General features: G+C 43.4%; 1 pseudogene; it reads right to left on the bottom strand.

Moving 5' to 3' along the window:
* Window positions 1-6,167: 6,167 nt before the first annotated feature.
* Window positions 6,168-6,780, bottom strand: LOC147437630 (uncharacterized; annotated as a pseudogene).
* Window positions 6,781-8,107: the final 1,327 nt, after the last annotated feature.

The raw sequence follows: 8,107 nt of genomic DNA, 5'->3' as shown, positions 1-8,107 counted from the left end.
AAGGGATACCTCAACAGCAGGGACAACCAATTAAGCCGCAGAAATGGTGTGCTATTGAGGAAAAATGGATAAACCATGAGACCGATGAGTGCTATTATCGACCAAAGTACAATGAAAATGTTCAATATGTGCCTATGAGACCACAAGGACAACCCATGTACAATTATCACCCTAATATGGCCCCGGCACAAAAACCACCGATGAGTATGGAAAGACCACAACCAGTGTTGGGTCAACAACTTCCATTTCCTAAACATAATGCAGTGCCTGTAAAGTACATGCATTCAGAAGGAGTCATGGATGAACAAGCACTAGTGCCTGTTACACCTTATGTTGATCCTAGTCCATCTACAGTAATGGTAGAAGGAGAGTGGTATAATTCACACCCACCTTCAATGGAAGAACCTGTGACTTATGCTACACCAGAGCTTACACCGATGTACTTTGTAGTTAATCAAGGTGTTAGACCTCCAATGGTAAGACCCATGATTAAGCCAAAGATTGGAAACTGCCATAATTGTGGTGCAGATGATCATTGGAAAAACAAATGCCCAGAACCTAACAAGAACATTAAGCCAGCTGAAGCTTTCTGTACACAATGCTGTAAAAAAGGAGGACACTTTCCTAAAGACTATCCAAAAAATCCGTTAAACAAAGAAAAAGCAGTGGTGAATGTAATCCGAGGAATCCCAATCCTCGAGCGAGTACTTCTGAGTGGACAAGAAACCGAGCGAGCATGAGCAATGAAAAAGATTAGATCAAGATCTCAATAGTCACTCTATAGAGTATAGTGTAGCAAAGTAACCATGTTGCATCTCAAATAGTCTCAAACAAAAGAGCCATACTCTTCCTTCAATGTGTTCACACACATTAAAGTATTCTCAAACAAAAGAGCCATGCTCTTCCTTTTATGTGTTCACACACACATTGATACACAGTCATATCCTTGCTCAGAACCATCTTGTTAAGCATATTCCAAAACTCTATTTGTGCAAACTTATTCTTCATGGTAAATTCACATGTTTCAATTTTCATAAGTTCGTGCATAAATAGATCAAAAGATGGTAACTCAAATGCCACATGTCCATCATAATGCATAGGTAGCTCTTGAACTTGAATGATATCATTTGCTTGCTTAAGTGCCATGTGTAGGCTGCTTTGTGAAGGCATTGCATGTAGTATACCAACTACTCTAGAGGGACCATCAGACTATTACTAGTGTGTCCTTCATTCCAATGCCTTGTGTACTTTCAATCTAAATGTGAACCTTCTAGAATTGAGATTGACCATGTTTGAGAAGGAAGATTTGTTCACCACTAGCAAGTTCAGTAGCCTTTATCTTCACCTGCTCTCCCATTAGAGTTAATGGATGCAAATTGAATGCATTATTATTTCATAACGTTGTATCACAAAAGATATAGAAAGTGCATATATGCTTTCGTCAAACATAAGAACAATCTTGTAGCCACATTGTCGTCCATAAATGGTTATGTGCCTAGCCATGGTTGACTGCAGGATGATGAATTTCAAACTCCAACCAAACCTTTCCGAGCAATCATAAAAAAGAGCAAAACCCCACAAGATACATAGAACTTAAATCATAAGTGAAACATTTAGCATCAAATTAATTATTACAATCTATCTATCATTGTCTCCAAACGTCTAGAGCATTCCTTATGGAAACTTTAATCATCCACCCTTATATTAACTCCTTGATTATCCAAGGTTATGCTCCCTCCTCTGAATCACAGCTTGTGGTCATCAATATTAAAGCCATGGTAGATGCTTGGACAAGTAGAAGTGTGTGTATGTGTGCGCCCGTACAATGTTGTGGAGGGGGGAGGAGGGTTTCTCAATACATAATATTATGGCAAGTGCTTCCTAGGAGAGTTATAGAAGAAGTAGATTTGGTAGATCGTATTGGTAGGTTGGAGCCAATATGAATAATGTGTATTTGTAATCTTTGGTGCTAGATTGTACCGTATTGAAGTTGGAGATAATTTTTTTCGGTGAGTGGCTCCATTTTGTCTATCTCGCAAAAAAGATCTTTCAGCGTATAATCATGACACTTGAGAAACAAAGAGGAAAAGGAAAATATCCTTCACATCACATACTTGAAAAGAATAGTTTTCATGGACTATGGACTCTTTTAAATTTCTCATGGTGAGTTGCAAAAGAGGAGGCCCCAACCACGAGGACTTTGTGGCCAAGGGCGGGAGAGGTGATGAAGATCATAAGGTACTATCGACATGAACGATATTCACCACTTGCATGCAACAACTTGGCAATCACCTCTTATGCAATGCCTTCACAATCACCTCGGCCCCATCTTTCTATGAGAACAAAGATGAAGAGTTTGGATGGGTGTGGGTGTGTGTGTGTGTGTGTGTGTGTGTGTGTGTGTGAGAGAGAGGGAGAGAGAGAGAGAGAGAGAGAATGAGGTTCGTCTTCCACAATTGAGGGATCATAGCCGAGGAATCTTCAAAAACCAGCCTTTTTGGTCGCATGTCAAAAATGACTTTGATGCGTCGATACCCTTGTTTAGCAATCCCTACCTCCACCTTCTTCTAGAGTTCCACAAAAGTGGGCCTGACTCCGTCATTGGGCAACGAGCTCTGGATGGAAGGGGTGTGCATGCTCTCAACCAATCTAGCCAATTACGCTCTCTCTCTCTCTCTCTCTCTCTCTCTCTCTCTCTCTCTCTCTCTCTCTCTCTCTCTCTCTCTCTCTCTCTCTCTCTCTCTCTCTCTCTCTCTCTCTCTCTCTCTCTCTCTCTCTGAGCGCTGCCTCTATAAGTCACTCACAATGCTCAAAAAAACCTAGGTTTAGTGTAACCCCACCTACAAATTTTGAGATTTACCTCTAAATTTTATAGTTGAAGGTGAGAAAACCTCCAAGATTTGAAAAAAATTAGTGTAAATTGGTATAAAAACCTTTCAATCTAGTCAGTTCACCTCTATGTTTCTAACATATAGGTTTAACAAGTTTTTGGAAAAACGTTTTTTCGAGCACTGGTCACTCACTGTCAGCGGCCGAGTTTAGTGAATTTTCAGTGTCGTGTCTCTTGCTCACTCGCACACTCTTAGACTCTCTCTCTCTCTCTCTCTCTCTACAGTGGCAATGCTCGTAGCATGCATCTTCTAAGAGTTCTATGATAGAAGTCAAAATTCATGAGCCTTCTTCCTCTCCTGGCTTATGCACTAATTAGACACCTCTTCACTTCGTAACAACAGAAACACTGGTATGCTAATTCTGGTTCTGCATATTCTCCTTGCATCTAAACCTTTGTGGTGACTCCCGAACTTTTCTTCTTGTGTGGGATCTCACACGGACAATGTGAGAGTGAATGGCGCATGAAATGTAGTACTACATATGGCGTAAAGCTTGTAAAGTGCATACCCATCATAAACAAAAGCATCTTGCACATCTCGCAAAGCAACTTGTTCAACAATGTTCCTTGCAAGAAACCACTTGGACAGCCTTGTCCTTGGGCACACATTGCCCACAGTTGGCACACATGATGGGGTTGGTGTGGCCTCTTCCATGCTTGTTACGTCCACCGTTGCGGTGCTTGATCGTCATGAAATATTATGCTGCAACTGTTCTGCTTCCTCTTTGTCATGGAGATCTCTCTCTCTCTCTCTCTCTCTCTCTCTCTCTCTCTCTCTCTCTCTCTCTCTCTCTCTCTCTCTCTCTCTCTCTCTCTCTCTCTCTCTCTCTCTCTCTCTCTCTCTCTCTCTCTCTCTACTGATATCTTTGGCTTATTCTGATTAAACACCAATTTCAAGTGTTGTGCAGCATAAGGGAACCCTATGTTGACATGATAATACATTACACTTGCATTGTGAGAGAGCAGACATTGCTATGCTAGAGAGAGAGAGAGAGAGCAATCTACTCAACCCACAACCCTGTTAAAGAGACCTAGCAGTTTAGATACAAGAGAGGACTAGCCAGTGCTTATAGGTGGTGCTTGTGGAAGCTAGCGAGCTAGGCATGCGGGCCGTGGCCACCATGACCGGCATGCCCCTTATCGTAGTTGTTGTCCCATGGCCCTTGCCCTCGTCGCCTCCATGGCCGTTGTTATAGCCGCCCTTGCCACCATAGCTGCCCTTTCCACCTTGACTGCCATGCTGATCATAACCACCACTGCCCTTGCCGCCATAGCGGCCCTTGTCCCTACCCGAGTTCACGAGGCTCGCCACCCCCATCGCCAAAAGCACGACAAGAAGCAGCAGTGCCAGACCCTTGTTGCTAGCCACATAAGAAGAGCTCGCCATTGTAGTACTACGGAAAACTCAAGCGCTACTGACTAGTGAATACCTTGCTAGAGGTGCAGAATGCAAGTGATGGATTCTCTCTCTCTCTCCGGAATTAAAAATCGTCTATACAAAATCCTCGAAATTAACAAAACCATCTGTACATTGGAGTGAATTGAAATCCATCAAAGAGAAACTGTTTGGATTGCATAGAAATTGTCTTGCACATCATCATCATCATGCACGCAGCCCACCCGGCGCAACTGCCTTCCTTTTTCTTTAAATAGAAAATTTAGTTGCGTGGACTGGCCTGGCCGGGACCCTCTTCCCCACCTCCACCCGTAAGCTTGCTCATAGCTTCCTTGATAGCCTCGCTTGCCTTGCGGAGGGTGTTGTGTGTGTACGTCTCTCTCGCTCTCTCTCTCTCTCTCTCTCTCTCTCTCTCTCTCTCTCTCTCTCTCTCTCTCTCTCTCTCTCTCTCTCTCTCTCTCTCTCTCTCTCTCTCTCTCTCTCTCTCTCTCTCTCTCTCTCTCTCTCTCTCTCTCTCTCTCTCTCTCTCTCTCACACACACACACACACACACACACACACACACACACACACACACCGGCGCGCGCTCTTTGAGAGAGTTGAGTTTTTTTATTGAGAGAGAGAGAGATAGAGAGAGAGAGAGAGACTCTCTCAGCACACGCGGGGCAAGTGGGCACTACTAAAGCGGCGAAGGGGAAGCGTGGGAATATCTGGTCGTAGGGGCATTGCACTGTCCGGGTCCCACCATTACTCGCTATCAGCAAAGCCCAACCATCTCTGCAATGTCCCCTATTCGTGACCTCACCCTCAGGTCCTTGCTCACGAAGAAAACTCAATTGCCAAATGCTCTCCCTTGCAATTAGCGCTTCCTCAAATACCCTCAATCCCATAGGCAAACTACTGCCTCCATCCTTTCCCTCCTCTCTCAGCAGCAAAAATAGGAGTCAGTGAGTTATTTGCGACTCATAGTGCGCCCCTGTACTCTGGTTCGAGTGTGCAATGATTGCAATTATAACTCCTTCCAAGGGCGCTGCATCATCCACGGAGCTACCGGCATTTTTTATGCTTACTTCTATAAAGAGCGCACCCAGCAGGAGAAGGATAGAGATGGTTGCCCCAAAATTGTGAACCTTGGCAATGCCAAAACTGATTTGTTCTATGAACATAAGAAGCATGGTTTCAAAAAAAGATAGGTCAGTGCCCTCTCGCAACCTTTTGCTTTGTCTTGCCTTATGAGGTTGGGGGGTCCTGCATACATACAACTAAAATGTGTAATGCTTATTGTGGGCTATGATGGCATGTTCTTGCAGATGTAAGAGTGCAAAAAATGACACTTTTTCATTGCACCCATTCAGATAGACATATTGTATTGATGTTAAATTATCTCCTGTTGTTGTTGGATGCTGCATAGTTGTTTCAGAAAAGGTTTTTCTTTCCAGAGAGAGAGAGAGAGAGAGAGAGAGAGAGAGAGAGAGAGAGAGAGAGAGAGAGAGATCGTCAAGTGAGTGAGGGCAACGTAGGGTTGCAGGAGCAGAAGCGGAAGCAGCAAAAATAAAGGAGAGGAAACCAGTAGAGATGCCGTCCAAATTGGATCCCTCACAGATAGTGGAAGGGACCACAACGACCTTGGCTTGACGATTATGGACAGTGAGCTTGATGATAACGTGCAGGCCCTTCTAGTCCTTGGCAGTCTCCTTGGCGATGTCCTCTCCTACCTTCTTGGGCGACAGATTGAGAGATCGGATCTTGGGCGCCAATGAAGAGGCAGCTCCAACTTCCCCTCCTGTTACAAACAAAAACCACCTCCTCATATTCTTGCTGCCCTTTCTTTATCAACATTTCATCTTCATCATGGGTGCAAAACAGCTTCATGTCTACCGTCTATTGGAGTTTCCGGGTGGCTCCCTCAATGGTGACACTGAACTGGAGCAGGACTAGAAGTAGGGGAGCAATTAGCACCGCTACCCTTGTGATCAAAGCCCTTAGGGAGCCCGAGCACAATAGGAAGAAGATGAATACACTGCTGCAGCTGCTGCTTTTCGTGGGATTGAAATAGTAGCTAAATGTGATATATCACTTGCTCAAGATCGAGTACTGCTGTGGTGGGCGCCTATGCTATGGTGTGAACACATCCTCTGAAGACAATTGGAGATGCTCATGATTAGTGCTAAGGGCCTTGTTAATCCGCTCTGAGTTTCGTGCAACAATTATTTTTCTTCCTAATTTCGAAGAGGGCGAGCTCTGACAGACAGATTCCTACCCATTTAATGCATAATTAATACCACAATGATGAAGCCCACTGATAGAAACAACAGAGATGCCATCATTTTTATTTATGAAATTGTTATACTACAGGTACTCCTCATGATTGCTAGCCAATGGCTACTCTCATAATTGCATTGTCAAAATTCCTCATATTATTCTGACCATGCAAGCCGCTGCAGCACTCGATTGCCTTTTTCTTCTTCTTCTACTTGCCCCTTAGTCCTAGCATTGGTGACACGGTTTTGCTCCATGCTAGTGTGCCCCATGATCTCTTAGCTGGTTTCCAACGTGGAGATTCCTCTTCCTTCTCCTTATACATTTAAGGACATCAAGCACAATGGCAACATTTCTCTCAATGATGTGATCGAGATTGCCCATGTGATGCGTCCCCGTTCAATGGAAAAGGAGCTCGCTGGCACAGTAAAGGAAATTCTCGACACTGCATTTCTGTGGGTTGCTCTGTGGATGGGAAGGATCCCAAGGATTTGCAAAAGAGATTGACGATGGGAATGTTGAGATTCCAAAGAATTAGCTTAATTAATCTTAGGTAGGTGCCTCTCTAGAATGTAGCGCTGCTAAAGTAAGTTTCAATTTGTGGTACTGTTGCTGGTTTTTTCCCGCAAATTATTTTTGGAAAAATGTCAGCTTGTTATACTTTTAATGAGTGTGTGGCACTCAACGTGGAGAGAGAGAGAGAGAGAGAGAGAGAGAGAGAGAGAGAGAGAGAGAGTACCGGTTCACATGCTTCAGACAGTGTTCGGAAAAAATCAATTTCACAAACATCCATAGAGGAAATTTCTCAAATAACGGCATTTTTTACAATTAAACTCTATTTTCTTGAAATTTCAAACCGATTCTACTTTCCCTCCCTTCAATTGGTTGTTTTGAGTTTTCAATCGGCTCTTAGTACTATATTTTAGCGGACTTGAAATCTAAAAATTGAAAGAGATGCAGACTTTTTTAGAGAGTTGTGTGTGTGTGTGTGTGTGTGTGTGTGTGTGTGTGTGTGTGTGTGTGTGTGTGTGTGTGTGTGTGTGTGTGTGTGTGTGTGTGTGTGTGTGTGTGTGTGAGAGAGAGAGAGAGAGAGAGAGAGAGAGAGAGAGAGAGAAGATCCTACAAGGTAGTTTGGTTGTGCTCAGACATTGGCTTGGTTTTCATGAGGACTAAAAATTAAGTGGGAGAATGCGCAAGGTGAAGTGAAAGAGAAGAAAGATAAGTCAAAGATCGAAGTAGACCTAGTTAGCTTTGATCCCTGAAAGTGAAAAGACTTTTTCTTGGAGATTCTCCAAGCTCAACATTTTGTTGTAAAGATGTTTTGTATATGATGAAAATAGTCGGTGATAGTGATATTGTTTCTCTTTTCTTTTTTGAGAGAGAGAGAGAGAGAGAGAGAGAGAGAGAGAGAGAGAGAGAGAGAGATCTAAGCATCTCTCTCACTTATTAGCACTCTTCCTAGTGGACATACATGGTAGCTCTTGGTTTGGCAAGTCTCTATCATCTGCAAAAAATGGGATGTCAATACGATGCAACCCTTTCCCTCATCCAACTAGCAAAAT

Source organism: Adiantum capillus-veneris, chromosome 17 (genome assembly GCF_014529385.1).
Source record: "Adiantum capillus-veneris isolate H3 chromosome 17, ASM1452938v2, whole genome shotgun sequence".
In the NCBI taxonomy this organism is placed as follows: domain Eukaryota; kingdom Viridiplantae; phylum Streptophyta; class Polypodiopsida; order Polypodiales; family Pteridaceae; genus Adiantum; species Adiantum capillus-veneris.
The sequence above is the reverse complement of the archived record's forward strand: the minus strand, read 5'-3'. Positions and strand labels throughout refer to the sequence as shown.